This window comes from Mytilus trossulus, chromosome 1 (assembly GCF_036588685.1).
Source record: "Mytilus trossulus isolate FHL-02 chromosome 1, PNRI_Mtr1.1.1.hap1, whole genome shotgun sequence".
NCBI lineage: Eukaryota > Metazoa > Mollusca > Bivalvia > Mytilida > Mytilidae > Mytilus > Mytilus trossulus.
In genome coordinates, this window is record NC_086373.1 from 17,359,914 (window position 1) to 17,381,000 (window position 21,087).

At 31.6% G+C, this 21,087-nt stretch overlaps 1 pseudogene; it reads right to left on the reverse strand.

The window, feature by feature from the left end:
• The window catches only part of LOC134717334 (transcriptional regulator ATRX-like), a 63,374-nt pseudogene extending 50,420 nt beyond the window's left edge, over positions 1 to 12,954 (reverse strand).
• Between the last annotated feature and the right edge of the window lie 8,133 nt (positions 12,955 to 21,087).

The window sequence follows — 21,087 nt, forward strand, 5'->3', positions numbered from 1 at the left end:
TTTATTTAATCCATATCAAAGAGATATCAATATTGATTTGAAAAAATAATTTGACTACTTAACATTGAAATTTTTACTTTGGCTAGCAATTTATCTATGCAATAATATCATAAAATAACATTTTTTTTTCTTTCTAAAGACATGTGATTGCAACTGGTCAATGTGTTTGTTTTACATTGACTCGTTCGTTTTCGACACGAATTACGTTCCACTCTTAAATTACTTGTAAGACTACATGCGTCTACAGTGCATAGGGGTCGAATTCAAAATTATACCGATAGCAAAAAATCCTTCTTCGATCAAATGACGTGTATAAAACTCATGACTAGACACTTGGCATATGAATATAACATGGAAAACAGTTGACGCATAATCCAATAAGTTCCGTGTTAATGATATCTAGAAGGACTGTTTCTCGTGTTACTTTCAAATTTTTAAAATCCTTAACTCCTCATTTATTTGACCTAAATAATTGACTTAAATTCTAGAAAAAAAACACTCAACTAAAGCTGTTAAAGATTATGTACATGGACATGATGAAACTGTATATTCCAATGGTCGTTTGTGACCACAAGCGACACGGACCATAAGCTTGTAGTTTCTCAGATACAAAATAACAAAACGTTTAGCCTTACGAATATTCTTTCTGAACTTACCGATTCACACCTCTTGTGAGGAACCTTTAACAAACATTTTAGACATTCTTCTGATTCAGACTGAAATGAAAAGAACATGCAGAATTACAAACGTGGTATACACGTAGATCTAAATCAATAATTGAAAGATGCTATAGTTTTATATTTTACGATCACTTGAAATATGATATTGGTCTTATCTTGTCAACTGTTCTGTTCTCAACGCAGATATTTAACGAAAGCCGTATTCCGTGCTATTAGTACATGCGTTTTGCCATGATTCAGACAAAACAATGTACATGTACAATACACATTTATAATTGAAGATTTGAAATCTGCACCGTTTTGCCCAAATACGACATTATTTTTCAGAAGACTTCTATGAAATATATTTACATATGTGCCACCAAAAATTGATAACTTGGGGGATAGTACAACAAATAATGATAATGAGTTTTGCATGTAAAAGCTGATATATTTTGTGCTTTGAAGTTCAAAAGGAGACTATTTATACTGGATATTTTATTCAATTTTTTACCATTAAGTGAAAAATCTTTCATAAAACATCTGTGACAATCCTATCGTATCATTGATGATATTTTTAAACAGTTTTATTGCTTAAATCCGTTTAATATCAGAGTACTTAAAGTGCATTTTATATAAAATTTAAAGCACAAGTCGCACATTTTCTGCACTATAACTATAAAGTTCTACCGAACTTAACAAATCATGCCAGTTCATATTATTTTGCATCACACATTAGTTTAAATTTAGTTTACAGTTAACAGGATGCAAATTACATAACGACTGAAATAGTTAAATTTGGCAATTACATGCGACATAAAATTTAACTTTAATTTATTTTAATTAAACACGTTGAAACTAGCCTCATCAAATAATCATATTCATTTGTTCGTGAAACGTTGGATAAGGTTTCGTATATAAAATTTGACTCTTTTCAGCTGTGCTACGATAAAATTACATACATTTCATAAGTTTAATACAACCAAGATTAATCCGTATGGAATTTTTGATTACTTATTTAAATGTTAGTCTGATAATTAAGCCGAACAAACACGGTGATGGTACCTAGAAATGACTTACGAGAAATTTGCAGATATAATTGGAAATGAATCCATATAAAATAATAAAAGAAAATGGTTTTACGAAAGAAAATCATTTTAAATGGTTCAATAAGGGTTCAAATTGTTTAAAATCAGGTTTAATATATAACATTATTTATTTATTTTACCCTACTAGGCTATGCAAAGTTGCTGAAAACATAGTGGAAGTTGTTGTTAATTCAGGCTTGCTTTATCCATTAAGAATGTATTCCCATTATTTCAAGTGGTTTTGTTAAGGTTTCCTTTGTTGGTTATACATTTCTTTAGGGAAAGGGGGGACGGGGTGTTGATGGTACTGTTCGGAATAGTAATGTAATACATGTCATAAATTAAGAAATTAGGGTGTACACTGCCCTATAGCTTCTTGTATCACAGTCTCTAGTGGCTGGTTGACAAATTGGCAACAGTACCAGGTTGTTTGATTACAATGATGACATAGCTAGTATAATACAGTGGTCCTTGATACCTTTAGAATGAATTTATGTTTATTTTTAAACAAAACAGTTGTCAATGACCTTTTTACCCTAATTGAAAAAAATATGTCGAATACATTGCAGTTCAAGGTGGATTAAGAATATAGATTATCATAATCGGTTATTCATGGAATTATAGATTAACAAAAAACCACTTACTTAGTCATGGAAAACACACTTGTTTTATTGAAGGGTGATTAAAAAACACTAGCCTCCCTGACCTCTTAACTCTAAATTAATTTCTCATATTATGACCCTTAAAACAACATTCGATAATAAGTTAAAATATGTTCGACATTACTGACTGACAATTGATAGTCAATTACATCCCGACCTCCCTAAATCTAGTATTTTGCACAAATATCCCTCCCAAACATGGCAAAACATGTCCGATGACCTGATTCATAAGATCACGAAAAGAAGACAAATCCATACCGTTGCTCTGTATTGCAAGGCTGATATATTTTAATAAACTGGACGCTCCATTCGTGTGACGTACAGTTCGTGATTCTGTTATGCTATTTTTGGTAGCTGTTGTGTTTGTTTGCATTCTGCGGTTCGCATGTACTATAATTGTATTGTTTATTTGTATATTTCTTTGTCATGAATGTTCTGGCATCTGTTTGTACTATTTTCCTATCATGTTATATTGTCAATTTAGTGTTTTGTTTAACATTTCAATAAAAGCGCGAGGATTGGCTAGCCACAAAACCAGGGTTAACCCACCCTTTTCCCCCTATAATGTCCTGTAACAATACAGAACATATGTTAAATTTTTTTTAGATTGGAAACATTTTTTAGAAAACAAATCTCATTTGACCTGAACCAAGTCAGGAAAATAGCAGTTGTTCTTTCATAGTTCGTTTCTGTGATTGTTGTATTGTCGTTTGGTGTTTTTTTTTTGCACTTCAGTGTGTCTGTTGTGTCGTTGTTTTCCGCTTAAAATTGATGTGTTTCCCTCTAATTTAGTTTGTAACCCGGATTTGTTTTCCCTCAATACAGTGAAACTTGCCCTGAAATTATCTGTTGATGGGGTTGCATAACTGAGATTCTAAACTTTTCGATATTGTCTGAATTTTAGCTGTAATTGATATTTTTTTGCCAAAATGTTATTAACATATTAACTTTGCTATACAGTGACATTTGACTGGATTTAAGCTTTTGATTTTGTTTGTATGCAGAGTTTAAAATGTCACATTGGTTCGTGCTCACTTGATTCTTTATCTATATTCTAAATATTTTATTTTTTCTCGAAATTTATAAAAAGTTCTTTTAAATACTGCCATCCATGTTTAAGTAGTAGGTTTGACGCCTTAAAACCCGTTATCCACTTCTTTTCTATAGAAATTGCACCGCTCCAATACAAACTCTTAAAGTTATTTTAATTTATAGCATCATTATACATGCTTAGTATGTTTTACTTCTTCTAATTTCACAATGAAATATAACTTTTGGTACTCCTCGGAGCTGCCAACAATAATTATTTGAGAGGCGGTCGACAATTTGTCTTTTTTTTTTGCCAAACGTGTACGCGTTGTTTTTCAGAAGTACTCGGTTTATAGAATAAAGTTGAAGTTTCCTGGTGAATATTCTCTACATCTTACATTACAAGTTGGATATATAAAAAATTATGGCATGAAAGTAGGGCAGCTTTTTTGTTACTTACATGCATCTGACATGCATATTTAGAACAATTTATACTATCAAATATAATTTTGAAAAATAAAACTATGAAAGAAATCGTATGTTTGTTGTTTTCTAAAAATGAATTCAGACGATACCCTTCTTTCTAACACTTATGAGCAATTGATGGTAGAAAAGGAAACCAGACATTTTCGTTGCTAGCTAGTTTTTACAGTATTCGTAGATATTTTATGAATACTGTGTCACTTACCTTGGGCAAGAAAGGCGAGCTGGCTACTTTTGTTTGGCTGAGATCTGATGAACTTCTATACTTGGCAGAATATTGTGAACTTATTTCCGAGTTTAGACTGTTTGGACCTCCCTGAAAAATAGAAAAATCAATATTATCCCGACTCAAAGCATTACATATGAATTGATTGAAACTTGAAGACATACTGACAGGTACAGAAGTAAGTTATTACAAATACTGAAATAATCCTAACTTCCTTGAATATGACAGAAATGAAAGTTGATCGCAGAATTAGAGTTTGAAGAAAAAAATCTTACATTTAGCTTTGGAAAGAAATGTACTGCTGACGGGTAAGACGGACACAGAAATATATCCAATTTATGTTTTTCACGTGTTAGAGGTGGTAACGAAAAACTGTTTCCTCTACTTAATCTTTCGCAATCAGAAAACGAAAATGCCGACATTCTCATCACACGCTATATAGAAACATCACATCCTTGTTACTGACTTTTAGAACATATTTTGAATTGAATTAACAATTTTGACACGGGAAATAAATCATATAACGTCTGCTCAACCCACTTCTCAATTTCAATGATATTATGTATGTATTATAGAGGGGTAACAACAACTGTCTCTTTAAAGCACTTAATAGAATTGATGTAATCTTTTATTTCTAAATAGACTTATTCTAAGTCAAAGAGTCAAAGGCTAATACTTCAGACACTTCATATCAAAATATTCAAATGTGTGTCCATGTCGTTTTGTGTTAGGATGAATAGCATATGATTTAGAAAATATGTTGAATTGAAAAGTTTACGTCAAATTCAATGAGAAACCCTTTAAATTGTAGCCTTGAGACAAAAATAATGTCGGTACATTTTGATATTTTAAATATTTATAAACTGTTCGGTGTCTCAAATATATATATATCAGTTGAAATAAATAAAATGATGCCACAGGGATATTCAAACTCATAAGTCGAAGACAAACTGACCACGCCAAAGCAAAAAAAAAAAAAAAAACCCAACCCAAATAACAACGAAACACAACGAAAAGACAAAACAAAGTCTATGGGCTTTGTTCATTGTTGAAGGCCGTACGGTGACCTATAGTTGTCGATGTCTGTGTCATTTTGGTCTTTTGTGGATAGTTGTCTCATTGGCAATCATACCACATCTTCTTTTTTATATCTATAAAAGTCAATAAAACACAACATAGAAAATAAACCCGTAGCAGCATGAATCAAACCAAACACAGGATTCTCTCTGGTTCTACGGAAATGTAATCAGATCCTGTTCTGTTTGTGACATCCATCTTTTTTTTATATTTATATAGGTCTTGTGGTGCAACTTATAGTTGCTCATAAATTATGCACTTGTGTTTCATTTTTCATCGTATCTAAATTTAAAACAGAATAGTTTTAAGAGAATTCAATATCGTTATTAAAACGACTGTTGTCTCTTGTATATGTTTCAAGAGTCAATAACTCTTTTTAAATTGAAACTTTATCTGGACCGGTTGTATCGAAGAGACACATTGATTTGTTTCAAGTTCGGTTCATAGAGTCAGTACGGCTGATGTGTATCATGTTTGCTCATTTATAAGCACGATTATTGAATAATGAACATGTACATTTGATATGGTTCAATTAAACGAAATTTGATATTTTCTTATTTAAACTGCTTATAAAAGATATTCGAAGATTTTTTTATTTCTTCTTTAAAAGTCAAGTAAAGTATTTAACTGAAGTAATAAACTGAATATAATGAATTGATAACGCCCAACAAAATATGCAAAATATAAATTAAATAATTTTATGCAGTATTAACTAATCTAGATGATCGTTATCTAAATGTGCAATTAATCATTTTTATAGTCACGAAAATATATATAAAAGAATAAAAATAGTCTTTGAGAAATATGTGAGGAACCACTAAACTGCAAGGAAAGGAACATTTATTCTCATGACAAACATGTTTTCGTCTATCGCTTTTTTTTTATTTATTAGACTTCGATTTTTAATGTTTTCAAAATCAAACAACAGAAAAACATTAAGGCCAATTCAAGTTGAAAAATTCAGGTCTTTTTTATATTGTGTATCTCGTAGTTATAAGACATGTTGGGTCCAAATTTAAAATGAACTGCATTTTATTTATTATTGTAAAGTACCGATGACTGTAAAATACAAAAAATAAATAAAAAATAAGATCACAACAACGAGAGGGTCAAGAACTGGAGGTGGGTTCTACAACGAGAGGGTCCAGAACTGGAGGTGGGTTTCACAACGAGAGGGTCCAGAACTGGAGGTGGGTTTCACAACGAGAGGGTCCAGAACTGGAGGTGGGTTTCACAACGAGAGGGTCAAGAACTGGAGGTGGGTTCTACAACGAGAGGGTCCAGAACTGGAGCTGGGTTTCACAACGAGAGGGTCCAGAACTGGAGGTGGGTTTCACAACGAGAGGGTCCAGAACTGGAGGTGGGTTTCACAACGAGAGGGTCCAGAACTGGAGGTGGGTTTCACAACGAGAGGGTCCAGAACTGGAGGTGGGTTTCACAACGAGAGGGTCCAGAACTGGAGGTGGGTTTCACAACGAGAGGGTCCAGAACTGGAGGTGGGTTTCACAACGAGAGGGTCAAGAACTGGAGGTGGGTTTCACAACGAGAGGGTCAAGATGGAGGTGGGTTTCACAACGAGAGGGTCAAGAACTGGAGGTGGGTTTCACAACGAGAGGGTCCAGAACTGGAGGTGGGTTTCAACTGACACCTTAACAATAATGTATACTAGTTCAGCGAAAATGGACGTCACACTTAACTAGCATACTAAACTATTGGTATCAGAATGGGTTACATTCAACTACCGATATATTTGTGTATGTTTGTTGATACATGTATTACTGTAACATCCTGGTCAGGTCTTGAAAACCATGAAATAATACACTATATTCGGTATGATAACAAATATGCAGACATAAGCATACTACAGTGACACACTTTGATATAAGAACAAGATATCAAAAAGAAAGTATTGGAGTTTTCTAGATTTGACTTTTATCCAAGTTCAGATCACGAAACGAATATTGATTTGTTTAATAATTGACAGGTGTTTAAGAACGTTTATTTTTGTACTGATTAGCTATGAATTAGACCACAAATGACCTCCAAAATAAACATATGCACGTCAAATGACCTCCAAAATAAACATATGCACGTCAAAAAAAGACAATCTATTACGGGAACCATGTGAAAGCTACTGTTTGTTGTAACTTGCAAAACCGTTGTAAGATTTATTAAGATAAGATATCCACAAGGTAAACAAATCTTGTTTACTTTTCTTTCCAATTTATGTGAAATAATTTATTTGAAAAAATTACAGATTTAAAACTTAAAGTGAATGCGATATAGAAAATGAAATTCTTAGGGCACAAATATTTGAATTATTTGAATCAGCTTTCATTTTTTTTGGTAAATAAAAAGGATTGTCTCTAGTATAACATAAATGAACGCTCGTCAGTACGTCTTCATCTGAAAAGAAAAAAAAACTGTGCGAGTATGTTATCGGAACTAACCTTATGTCTGAGTGAGGGTAATTTTGAGTATGAACGTCCACTAGACCGTGTGGGTCCACGGAAACTGCATATATCTGAAAGAGAAGGACATAGTGTCACTGTCACTGCATAACAGTAAGAAATGTAATCTGAAAAAGAAACTACAGTGTTCATGCAATATTTGAGAATAAATCATTTACAAGACTGGTCAAAAGATTGCTTTTTTCAACCTGTAAAACAAACTCAAATAAAAGTAATGCTGAGAGCGATGTGCTCTCTTGTTTTGCATAATAAGAAAAACAAGGTTTTATTTTATAGGATGGCTACGACCTTTGGTTATCTAATACAATGTCAATATATATGAGTTTTTGTAAGAGGAAACACATTCCTGATGGAGATTTTCGGTTTAGACTATTTGGGTTAATATATCCCCTCGCTTAATAAAATTGAGAATGGAAATGGGGAATGTGTCAAAGAGACAACAGCCCGACCGATAACTCTTAATCTTGCAACCCTATGCCTATAGCTTAGAACTAATTTTCTTACAGCATTATGTTCAAATTTCACACAGACGAGTTAATTAACAAGTCAAACACAGTTGAATAATATACATAAAACATAAAATTCCATCATTTATTCCGTAGAGGCTACTAGATGTAACGAATGAATAATTTTTCAATTTGAAAATATTTTCATTTTTTGTAGTGTCATTGATCAGGACATTATTCCAATAGTCTTGGCATATCGTTCAGGGCAATAGATGTCAACATGTTTACGATTTTATCCTTGATTGCATTGAAACACCATTGAAACACCATTGAATAACCATAAATATGCATGATTACCATTAAATACCCCCTTTAAGAATACACGACGGCCAGTATTTAATTTTAATATACTGGGTTTAATAATCAAATTCTGCAAACAAATTAATAAAGATCTCAAAGTTGTAAAATAAACACCATCTATAAACCTTTTAATAAACTTTAAGTTAACCAAACAATATTTTGCATTAAATTCCGATTTATCTTGTTTTTCTATTATCGTATTTTTATGAAAGATGTTGATAATTTAATCTGCGTATCTCGTTTTGATTCCACATAATATCACCCTTAACCATCAAGTACATTGTAAGTACTTTTATCTCTTTGATAGGTATGCGTGTAATGTTCAAGAATTACGCAGAAAATATATTATTATAAAAATCAATAAACAAATCGGCAATTAATGATAATTAATTTTCTTTGAAGCAGTAAGGAATTTTCTGGACTAACATAGAAGCGAATAAGAAATACCCTAAAGACTACACCGAATATGTTTCACCATTGGTGTTTGGGATAATGGCGGAGTATTGCACCGCACATTTTGTATTGAATGTTATATAGATGTTTAAATTTGTTCTCAAATTCTGTAGTAATGACTTACTGAAATGCTCCCAAAAACACATAAAAAACCTACAAACACTAAATTTATGGGTTTTTTTCTTCATTTTTCACACGCACACAGAGACATGAACATAACAATTCTATTTATGACTGAAGTGGTCACAATTTGGAATGTACACGAATGAGGTGATCACACCGTTGCTTATTCTTTAGTTTTCTATGTTGTGTCATGTACATACTATTGTTTGTCTGGTTTTTTTTTTCAATTTTAGCCATGACGTTGTCAATTTTGACTGTCCTTCTGGTATCTTTCGTCCCTCTTTTAGACAGAGGTTGGATACTACTTGTAAGATCTTGTAAGTTTACTGAATCTATCTGAATGTCCTCTTTGGACACATTTTTTAATACATACTGGATTAGTACTAGTTGAACCTTTGGAAAATGAAAACGTTCCTCTATTTATTATTTTGTTGTACACTAAATTAAAAGTTAATTTTCGGACAAAAGACTACACGATATTTCCATTAACTATACAATATAGAATTAACTGTCTTTTATATACTGATAATTTAAAGGTGTCCTATTTAATTTACTATTTTAGGGATAAATGTTTTAAATATACTTTTCAACCAACAATTACATATTTATTTAAGTGAATGCTTATTTGAACAAGAGTATGACTTTCCCTTTTGATTGAGAAGTAGTAATAGCTTTCTCTATGTGTAAAAGTTACAGTTTATTAAAGGGGATATATAACTAGGTTTGTAAAACATTATTAACTGCTACTCCTCGTTATAATAACATTTTCATATACTTGAACAGGAGTGTTTCAAGGGGTTGTTATTACTGTTAACAAACTAAAATAATTTTACATAATTTTTAAATCTGGGTCTATATGTCAAGCTCAATATTAAAATACAATTAAATTTACGTTATTATGACTACATTACTATGACCTTAATATCACCAGTCCCCTATATTTTAGAATGAAGGATTACCAATTGGAGTTAAGATTTAAGCAGCCAAGAGTCAATACGAAGACTTCTAATAGCAATAGATCTGTCATACATGTGCATTTAGGTTTCCAAATTACGAAACCCTGAAAAATTAACATCTTTTTGTTTATTGAAAAAATGCCTCCAAATGAAACATATACATATAAAGCGGAGTATTTTGCCTTCTTGTGCATACACATATTTTGTATATGATACTGGTGCCCTTTTTTAATAAAAAATTGTCAAATATTTCTCTTTCCTTTTGTCTACATAGATTAAATTATAAATTATAATAGATCGTGATCACAATACCTATACCAAATCTTCTAATTTGATAAGTTAAGTTCAATTCAATCCTATGAAAATAAAAAGAGCACTCTCTTGTTAGTAAAACATAAAATTTGATTGCTTCTGTATTTCAAAATTGAAGCTAAAACCATTATACATGTATAAGAGCTTGTTTTGACTTCTTGTTTTATTCGAAGTTGATCCTTGTAACATTTTTACGTGGCTCTAACCAAGGCTGGAGGATTGCATTCCACTTAAGGACTGGTATAGTATGGCAACAATCAATCAGAAAGTAAAACAAAGGTAGCGTGTGAAAATGTCGTGTGTAGTTAAATAGATAAACTAGTACTCCTCTTGAAAAACTATTGATTTAGAGGTCAGTTTAACTTATTTATCTGCTGGAAGTTTGACTTAAAAACAGCAACTAGGTAGTTGTACGTGTTATAAATGTAGATTTATGGACTCTCAACACTCTAAATAAAGTAACTAACAATAGAAATCGATGAATAGATACAATAAATACCATGTAACGTACGAGAGCAACTTATTAAAACCAAAACAATATTTTAGGTAGGTAAACATTAGAAGTAGTTAGGAAAATTACAAATCAAACATTCAACACGAGAAAGATCCATTTGGTTTGTGCAGCAGCAAATATTTTAAATATATCCAGGAAGACAAAAAGTCACTATAGTTAACTATGATCCTCGAACCTGAGGAAAGGGTAATTAATTTTATTGCCACTGAAAAAACCAAGGAAGTCGAAAACTGCATGGTTCCGTAGGAGGTATCTAGGAAGATGTAGATATATAAAGAAATAACAGGTCACATAATGAACAAATAGACCATTGTTGAAACTAAAACAATGATTGTCCGTACATTTTCCCCCTCATATTTATGATTTCACGTATGGATGTTATTAGGGGAGGGTTAAGATGTAAATTACCACCCCACCCCCCTTCTAGATTAAAGTCAAGAATCTTGTTAGTGCATGTCTTTTGGTATAACTTAATGTATTATAAAGCTGGACATATTTTAAATCTAGTTAGTGATTTAGGAAATATGTTGACCTCGACCTTTCATTTTTGAGTTTGGTGTTGATGGATTGCTGTCGCAATGACTTATTCCGTCATCAGATTAATTTGTGTAGAGGTAGAACACGAGGAGACAAAATTAAGTCTGGATTCGGATCTAAAAAAATACAATTGAAGACTGTTAAGCTGATCTGCGGAGTTTTGTCATGGATTGGACCATTAATCGTTGATATGTGGTGAAGGAATCAAACTGAGACGGAAAAAAACACACAATTTTGGTCCTTATAATTCTACTTTCAAAATCTCTGTCTGACCAGATATAAATGTTCAACTCATAAATCTTATGGGAAATAAAAAAGATTTTTTGCATATTCCATACAAGTAAAGATGTAATATTAAAAGAATAAATAAATACCTTTATTATGTACATTGATCATATGCACATTATACTGCTGCCAGTTAGAGGTTAAACAAAATACTAAGGACTTTTTGTGAAAAGATGTGTTTATCTAAGCTTTAACCCGAAAGAGAGGATATTACCGATAGTAAACTTCGGAACAAAGGCAAAACAATTCATTTATTTATACAACATGCGTGCATATAAGATGAATTATTTTTGTCTTTGATAAATTTTCAATAGGATTTACTTCAGGTCAATAGTTGTAAGTTTCCTAAAATTTACAAATTAAAAGATCACAACTTGCAAGAGGATGAGTCAAACCCAAATAATTATGATCTTAAATGGGCGTACGATGGTCTCTTTTATCATTATATTCATTTTTGTGGACCTAAAAATGCTATCCTTCATTATATTACATACAAGTTCAAGCCAAGAGATGTTTATCAAAACAATTAGACATTTTCATGAAACATAAAACCATAAAATTACATATTTATGTTAATGTTACATTTTATCGACATATTTCAAACATTGTTCTTTCAAATCATTAAATATTAACAATGTAAAAAAAATAAAAAAATATATATATTAAGACTTACCGTGCGATCCATAATATACATGAGGAACTACAGTATAACCACTCGCATTACTACTCGAACTCAAGGGTCGAGATCTTGAGTCAAATCCCGCGGGTAGGGATCTGGTGTATGATGGTGCGGCACCAGGAATGTGTGGTAAAACTACTCCACTCATATTTTCGGAATCACACAGATATTTTATTAATATTTATATCTCCTTTTTTATTCAAATCCAAAAATATCAATCAAGTTGTTTCATTGTTATGTCCCTCCGGCACAATTGTTGAGTGTTGGGTCTTCGTTCCTCACTTCATACCCACACTGGCAGAAATCCATATATTACATTTTAATTTATGTATAGTTTTCCTGTTATCAATTTACAAAGTTGACTTAAAACACATTGATTTTTCTACACACAAACAAATACGATACCCTTTTGTCCTCTGCAGATTTTTGTCAATTTTTTAAATTAAGACCCGCTTGATAAAGAATTGTCTTGTTACTAAGCTCAACAGGGCTTGGATCCAAATGTAAAATATATACTATCGGATGTAAATGGTTTTCTATACTGTGACATGCCTTTGTATGTCCGTGTATTGAGTCTTTTGTAAGATTATGATTTAAATATCTGATACAGTTTATATATAAATCGCTCGGCTGGAAAGGATACAAATTTGCAAATGCGACTTGATCTTTTATGGGGATTCAAATATAAAGCAGGGCTTTAAACGGTTGAAATTCAAATTTTAGGTTCTTAAGACGTAGATTTTAAGGGTTATATTTTGTGTTAGATACATCAGTCTAATCCTTATTAATATCGCTTTCAAACAAAAGAATTTCCATAACAAAACATAAATCCGCAAACTTTTCAAACTTCAGTCGGTTTATTACAGTAGTAAGGTTTATGCAAAGAATTATAAATTAAAGTATATGATTTCAATTAGATTTATTTACGGTCAATAGATTTTGATCTTTGTCAGTTATGTTTTATTTATTTGTTTTAATGAGAGATTTTTAAATGTAATATCTAATATTAATTAAAAGAGTAATATTACGAAGTATTTTAAGAATATATTACAGGAACTATACATCCACATCTATGATAATTCGTGACAATACAAAATGAAACCACGGTACCTAATGGGGGTTGTGTTATGATTTTCTTTGACATCACGAATATTGAAAGTCAGGTGTTTGGAGAGCAGAGGATGCACACAAAAATAGTCTAAATTGTATAAGTTCATTTCTTAGAGTCACTACTTCTTAAAAAAGGAATAAAATCAACCGCTCGCCTTCTTTGTCAGGATAAAAATATGGTATTTTTTTATCAGCGGTGGCGTCTACTTACTGTGGTATAATCAATTTCATTAACAGTATTAATTTGTATACACCATCTTATCAAAAATATGAAGCGCCTATAAACGAAAATTAACTAAAATACAATTGTCTGTTCTAATTTTTACATACTAAAAGTAACAGTTCTAGAGATGTTTGAAGCAGATATGGTTATCGATTCAATGAGAGTTCTATGAAGGTATATAAATATTTCTCACTTGGTTTTTTATTATTTAATAACTACGGTGGCAGAATGCGGCTATGAAAGAAAAAAAATTATGTTGTTCCAACAAGATAGTTATCTCGTTCCCTCAAAATACTATGTCGTTCCCACAAGATGCTAAATGTATGTGGTTCCCTCAAGATACTATGTTGATTCCTCAAGATGTTATGTTGTTCCCTCAAGATGTTACGAAGTATTTTATGAATATCTTACAGGAACTAGACATCTATGATAATTCGTGACAATACAAAATGAAACCATGCACGGTACCTAATTTGAGTTGTGTTCTGAGACAACAATCTTGTAGGAACGACAAAGTATCTTGAGGAAACGAGATAACTGAGGGAACGACATAGCATCTTGAGGGAACGACATGGTATCTTGAGGGAACAACATATTTTTTTTTCTTTCATGACCGCATCCTGCAACCGTTAATAACATTATTAAATTTGTTTTCAAACAATTTTGGGATATATGTTATGTCCGGTTTTTGTCAATTTGGCCCTACGAATAAGAAGAGAACAGTGCATGATGAGTGAGGGCTTGTGTTCTTGTTGTTATTTGGGCTGTATCAATGACATATTAGACGTTATCCTATATATTCATAGTTGATTATACAAAATCAATCGATAAAGATAACTATATTTCCTAGCTTCCATACACATTTTCTAAAAGAGTCATACTTTCTGATAAAATATTAATGTCTCTTTGACTATGATCATTCGAGGATCTGTCTTTCAAATGGTTTACAAGTTGTTAAAATCAATCAAATGTTATTGGGAATGAAGTCATATGATTTTGACATGGAGTGCGGTCGATTGTTTTTATCTTAGTTACAAATGTAGCGTATATGTACTATATAGATCGAGGATTAAGAAAGATTAACGATAAAACAATCCCGTGTAACGAAAATGACATTATCTTTGGTTTAAAGAGGTTTTCAAATAATACTAAACACGAATATTTTTTCTTCTACATGTAACCGGAGTTAAAAAATATTTTTTATCATTAAACTGCGTTTCGAATTCCATGCGACTGTCATCCAAGTGAGATGTTTAGCTAGCTATAAAACCAAGCTTAATCTCCCATTTTCTACACAAGGAAATGTCTGTCTCAAGTCAGGAATATGACCGTTGTTTTCCATTGCTTGATGTGTTTGAGCTTTTGAATTTGACATTTGATAAAGGACTTTCAGATTTGAATTTTACTTGGAGTCGGTATTCTTGTAATTTTACTTTTTAGTATTCAATAAAACATTTTGCTTTAAGCAGTAGAGGAAATTTAAATACTGGAGAGAAAGAATTGGGTGTATATCAGAAGTATGAGAAACCGACAAGATGGATGGCGTCATTGAGACAGGGATCATGAATAAATGCTGGCCTATATGCTCACATCATTTGACCTCTGGTTTCAGGTTGTCTCATTGCCAATCATCTCACATCTCCATTTTTTTTTATATTTATCATTTATGAGAAATATTTTCCTTCCGCAAGTTTTTATTCGTGTCTTCCATTAGCCCCCTCAAGTCCCGTAAACATGGCGAAAATTGACACGGACATATATATAATATATGTGTAAAGGGTAGGTGGACAAAGAGGTGATATTGGGTCTAAAAATGGTAAACTTCTAAGTGAGGAACTTTAATCGTCATGCATAATGTGTGTTCTAACGATATTTTTGATCCGATTTCCACATAATTTATAGTCGTTTTTAGAACTTTGGTTGTTAGCCACAACCTCTATCCGAAAAATGTAAAATCGTCAAAATGTTCTGACTTTTGGTGACTAAATTTACTCTTATCAATTAAAGATTTGTTTTACTTATTATCATTAAAGGGTTTGAATTCAAATTTTGTCGTTTTGATTTTTTTATGATCAAGCTCAAATTCAAGGCCACATTTTGACAAAAAAAAACACCCTACATGTAGATCTTTGCTTACTTATGTAAATGGTAATATCTAATGCGTTGGTGTGGTTTTCATACCCGAGTTAAAATTACACAACAGGCATCCCGATCCTAAATCGCATAGGGATACAAATTCAGGATTTTGCTGTCATCCTTAACATGACCATTACCGATTTAAATTGGTCATAAGTCTGATCAGGATCCAGGTATTAGTGCATTGACATTTAAAAAAAAAAACATCTAGAAAATTTATGTTATCCCGACAACAATCATGACTGGCACAGGCGCTTTTACTACTTGAGTTAGTCTCAAAGGTTCGAATACCGCTGAGGGAAGAACAAACATTTTACTTACAAGTTATATAAATTGAATATATTGATCATATTTATTCATAAATATGAAAATAATGAGATGTTATATAATTGGCAATGAGACCAAAGGACGAGACTGTTAACAGCTATGAAGAACTGTGCGAACTACAGCAACGAACCAAACCCAAAATGAAAACAAGATTAAAAAGATCAAAAAGTAAAATCACTTTTTTTTTTTGAACTCCGATGAAAATTCAAAACGGAAATTCACTAATCAAATGGAAAAATCAAAACCTCAAACACATCAAACGAACAGAAAACAACTGTCACATTCATGACTTGGTACAGGCTTTTCTTGTGCAAAAAATGCTGGATTAAACCTGGTTTAATAACTAGCTAAACCTATCACGTGTATGGCAGTCGCATCAAATTCCATTATATTGACAACGATCTGTGAACAAAACAAGTAAAAATGTCAAAAATAAGGGTTCAACACTCAATATTAAGTTATAATGTTAATCACTACAAAAACAAACAAATATGTAACAAAGATGGACAAACATCCACATAGACAAAGCACATTAGTACAAATGAAAGAAGAATACATAAATTTACAATAGCACAATAACGGGATGTATTAGTACAGAGCCACGTCATATGTATTAAAGAAACACAAAAAGACATATAGACAAACCCAATTAGAAAAAGTGTAAGACAAGCCGAAAATGCAATACTATTCGAAAGAAATAACCAACGGCCAGATCTATGATACTCAAATAATAAATACCACAAGACATACAGCAACCAATGACTACCACAAGATTACAGTCTCCAGACTTATTACTTAATAATTGGAAATGTAAATTCGTATACATACAGAAAACATAGGCCTGATTTGTGTAATAGTCAATAGATGGTTTATCGGGTTCGAAAATATATTTACTGCCTTTTTTCTAAAAATGTTCATTTTAAAAGATACCAAGGCCTTGTTGATAAGTATTCCGTACCAACTTCACAAATGATACACGATGGTTTTGAAGTATAGATTCATGGTACTGATATTGTGTATCATCTTGATAACGTCTAGTCTGGTCTTGTCTGTTAGTATATCCATACTATATATGACCACCTCTAATAAACGAAGTAGATTATAAGTCGCAATTATTCTAATTACAATGTTTTTTTGTTAAGAACACAATACTTTACAGAGGGGTGGCTGCCCTCAATCCCATTCTCTTGCTACTAGACAAAGCGTTGAGAATGGTATTGGTAGTTCTTGATTCAAGGTTTTTCTGTAGACTGATTATATTGCATGAAACTCGATGGAAAAGGGATTTCTAATCCATATAACAGGATCGGTTTAACTAGCTACAAAACCAGGTTTAATTCAGCATTTTCTGCATAACAACATATGTAATGCCTGTTCCAAGTCAGGATTATTACAGTTTGTTATCTACTCGTTTTATGTGTTTGAGCTTTTGGTTTTGCAATTTGGTAATTGAATTTTCTTCGGAGTTCGGTATTTTTGTGATTTTAATTTTTATATATTTCAGCTAAAGTTCTGTATCCGTTTTGTAATCAAATGCATGCTCTTGCTCATTGGCAAACATTTAAAAAAAAATATTTATTTTTATATTTACACCCGGGTTTGTTATTCGTTTTGTGTGGATATAACTGGTAGAACGTGTACTCTTGTCTGTATGCTTCATTTTACAGTTAGGATTTTTTTATTTTCTCCATATTCCATTATATGAATTTTCTATTTTTTTACTGGATTTTTTTAGTGTCATATGGTCTTTTGTAGCGATTTGTTTCACTGACAATCCTACTACATCTTTTTATTTTTATTTCTATAAACCCATATTGGATCACATTTCAGAGGTATTGTTAAATTTACTTTGAAACATTATTTTTTTTTTATCGATAATTACATAAGCTAAGTTTATATAACGATTCCGTTAATCTTATTACAAATAAATATAAACAAAATGGAACACATACTCCTAAAATAAACATACTTGAAGATTAATGCAACATTTTACCACCGTAATCGCATGTTGTAAAAAGCTGTCTAACCTTTGGTATGCATATTAAAAAAAAAAACCAATTTAATCACTGGATTGTGCAGTGACTTGCTATTTTATATATAGTATGTCTTTAAGAAAAGATTACGTTGGACCAATAAATTTCATCGTGAGATATTATTCTGTTCTTAAACCTGATACCAAACAACTTGATCCGAAATCGTTACTCGTTTCAAGTAACAGTTCAAATAGTTAAAAGCGTTAAGTCTGTATGAAAACCACAACTACCTTTAAATAAAAAGTTTACACGTGTGAAAATCTCATAAATTCATGTTGAATATAGAAACCATGTGAAAATATTAAGGGAATCACATGAACTCCAAAAGGGGCTATGCTAGGCGAGTCCCATGAGAAATGGGAAGTTTATAATGAGGAAACTGAAATCGTCACGTTTGTCATCCAAGTAGATCCTAGTTTATGTCGATCTTCTGTGTTGAGAAAAATCATTAAAATATGAAGTATAAAATTGAGAATGGAAATTGGGAGTATGTCAAAGAGACATCAACATGATCAGAGAGCAGAAAACAGAAAAGCAGACCCATTGTTTCAATTTTATTTTCGCTCAGGTTTTTTCAAGCATACTATTCGAGAACAATTTCTGATAAATATTTAAGAAAAGTAAGAACTAATCCAACTGTACAAAGAATGTTATAGTTGAAAACCATACAATCCTATAAAAATGTCTTTAAAAAAAACCCACCTGTCAACCTAATGCGCTTTTAATACGACTTATGCATACATTGTATATTTCATTTCTTTTATTTCAATGTTATATGTCATCTATGTCCAGTATTTGTTCACTGGCAAATGCTGAAATGATAACTTAAAGTATCAAGTTTAATAATTTTGAATAATATATTTATTAGTTAGATTAGTATAAATACTACCAAAAACTATCTAAATCTTGCTGTACAATTTGCTGTATGTTACATATTTGTGTTACTATAGCAAGAAATCAAACAGATCGCAACAGTGTAAAGCTAAATTTAGATAACATTTAATGCTATTATATATATGTTTTGCATTGTGCAGTTGATACAAGAAATTAATTCGCGTGACCTCCAACGACACAAAGAAAATAAATATGCACAATATATTTGTCTACAAAGGTTAATAACAATTAAAAATGTTAATGCCTTAACAAATGATCGTATATCAATGCAGAAATAAACACAAGGCCAACAAAGAAAAAATAACCGGCTTAGTATGGATTAATGTGCACATTTGTAATCTTGTTATTTTATTAAGTTCTAAATATCAAACATTAAAAGGTCACGTTAGAATCTTTTCTATTTTTTTCCGGTAAAATATAACCGTTTGTGAAGAGTTTTAATGAAAATCTTTGAATTCATAATTCAAATTTCCTTTCGTAATAAGATGCTTAAAACAAGCTTTATGTGTCAAGCAATGCAACAATACAACAGAACGAAGTGATTTTTATCAAAATATTCCATGTGTCAATAATTTTGGATAATCAGCATTTTCACATTTTTGAAGGTTAGCTTTTCAAACAATTTCTAGAGATAATATATACATTGTTTTTTCTTTCTTCTTCTAAACATTCAGTGTGTGTCAGCGTTCGAACACTATTATTAAGACATAAAAAAAACCCACGAAGCTGGTGTGTGGACCAATTAAAACCCAAACCTGATGTTTGAACCAATACAACTCAAACCTGGTGTGAAGTCCAATAAAAACCCGGAATTGGTGTGTAAACCAATAAGCCCTGAACCTGGTGTGTGGACCGATAAAATACTGAACCTGGTGTGTGGACTGATAAAATCCTGAACATGGTGACTAGACTTTCTATCATATATTAAATAAATGGCCTTTGTTCTACAAATACATTGTTAACACACTCATTTGTTATGTCTAGATAGATTATTACTGTTCTGCAGGTGTTAATAGTCATACCGTTTATGTATTATATTCCCACCGTGTCACCTTAATTTGGTGAATAAAATAAAATTCTTCTTCATAATTATACATTTAGTTATAGTATACATGTACCATACGAATATGAGAGTTAATGGTTTAGTAGACTAGGTTATTAGGCTATGTTTGAAATTCCTTAGTAATCAAGTCTATCGAGTAATTTAATTCAAGAACAAATAAATTTCAATTAAAACTTGAAGATGTCCCAAATTATGAGACGATTAGACGTCAACTGATACCCTTCACATAACCATATCACTATTGAGGTTCGTGCCAAGACCAACTACGAAGGTGGCATACAGTTGTCTTTAAAGGTATGATTTCCGAATTACTTGAAAGAACAGAAGTTCACAAAAGACAAAATTTGTAAATTTTGTTTCAACCAAGATAATGAAAAAAGAACGAATATTGTGTATTAATTTATGACCCAGATCTTCACACGCACGTGACCAAAACCCAGCCAATGTAGAGCGGTTATATATTGCTCTTCTCGATGTGTTTTCAATAAAAACGTGTATTTGTGAAAATAAGATGCCAAAATTATAAAACAGATTAATTGAGCTACGCACAAAGACTTTAAAAAGAATTAGAAAATGATATGTTCCTCAAGGTTAGCCTGACCATTAACGCACGCAACAACATACTTTTAAAATGTTTATATTAAATGTTTGTGAGACATTAAGAGCAGATAGCCTCGTAGACCATTAATTAATTATTAATACTAGTATAAGTATACTGAATAATAAATTAAATTTGCCTTTATATATGCATATAAACTCATAATAGATACCAGGATTAAAATTTTATATTTACGCCTGACGCGCTAATCAAAAGATGTTTAAAAGGCCAAATAAAGTACGAAGTTGAACATGTTGAAGAGCATTGAGGACCAAAAATTCCTAAAGTAGTGCCAAAGGTAAAACATAGTATAATTATGCCCTACAATGCATTTACATGATTT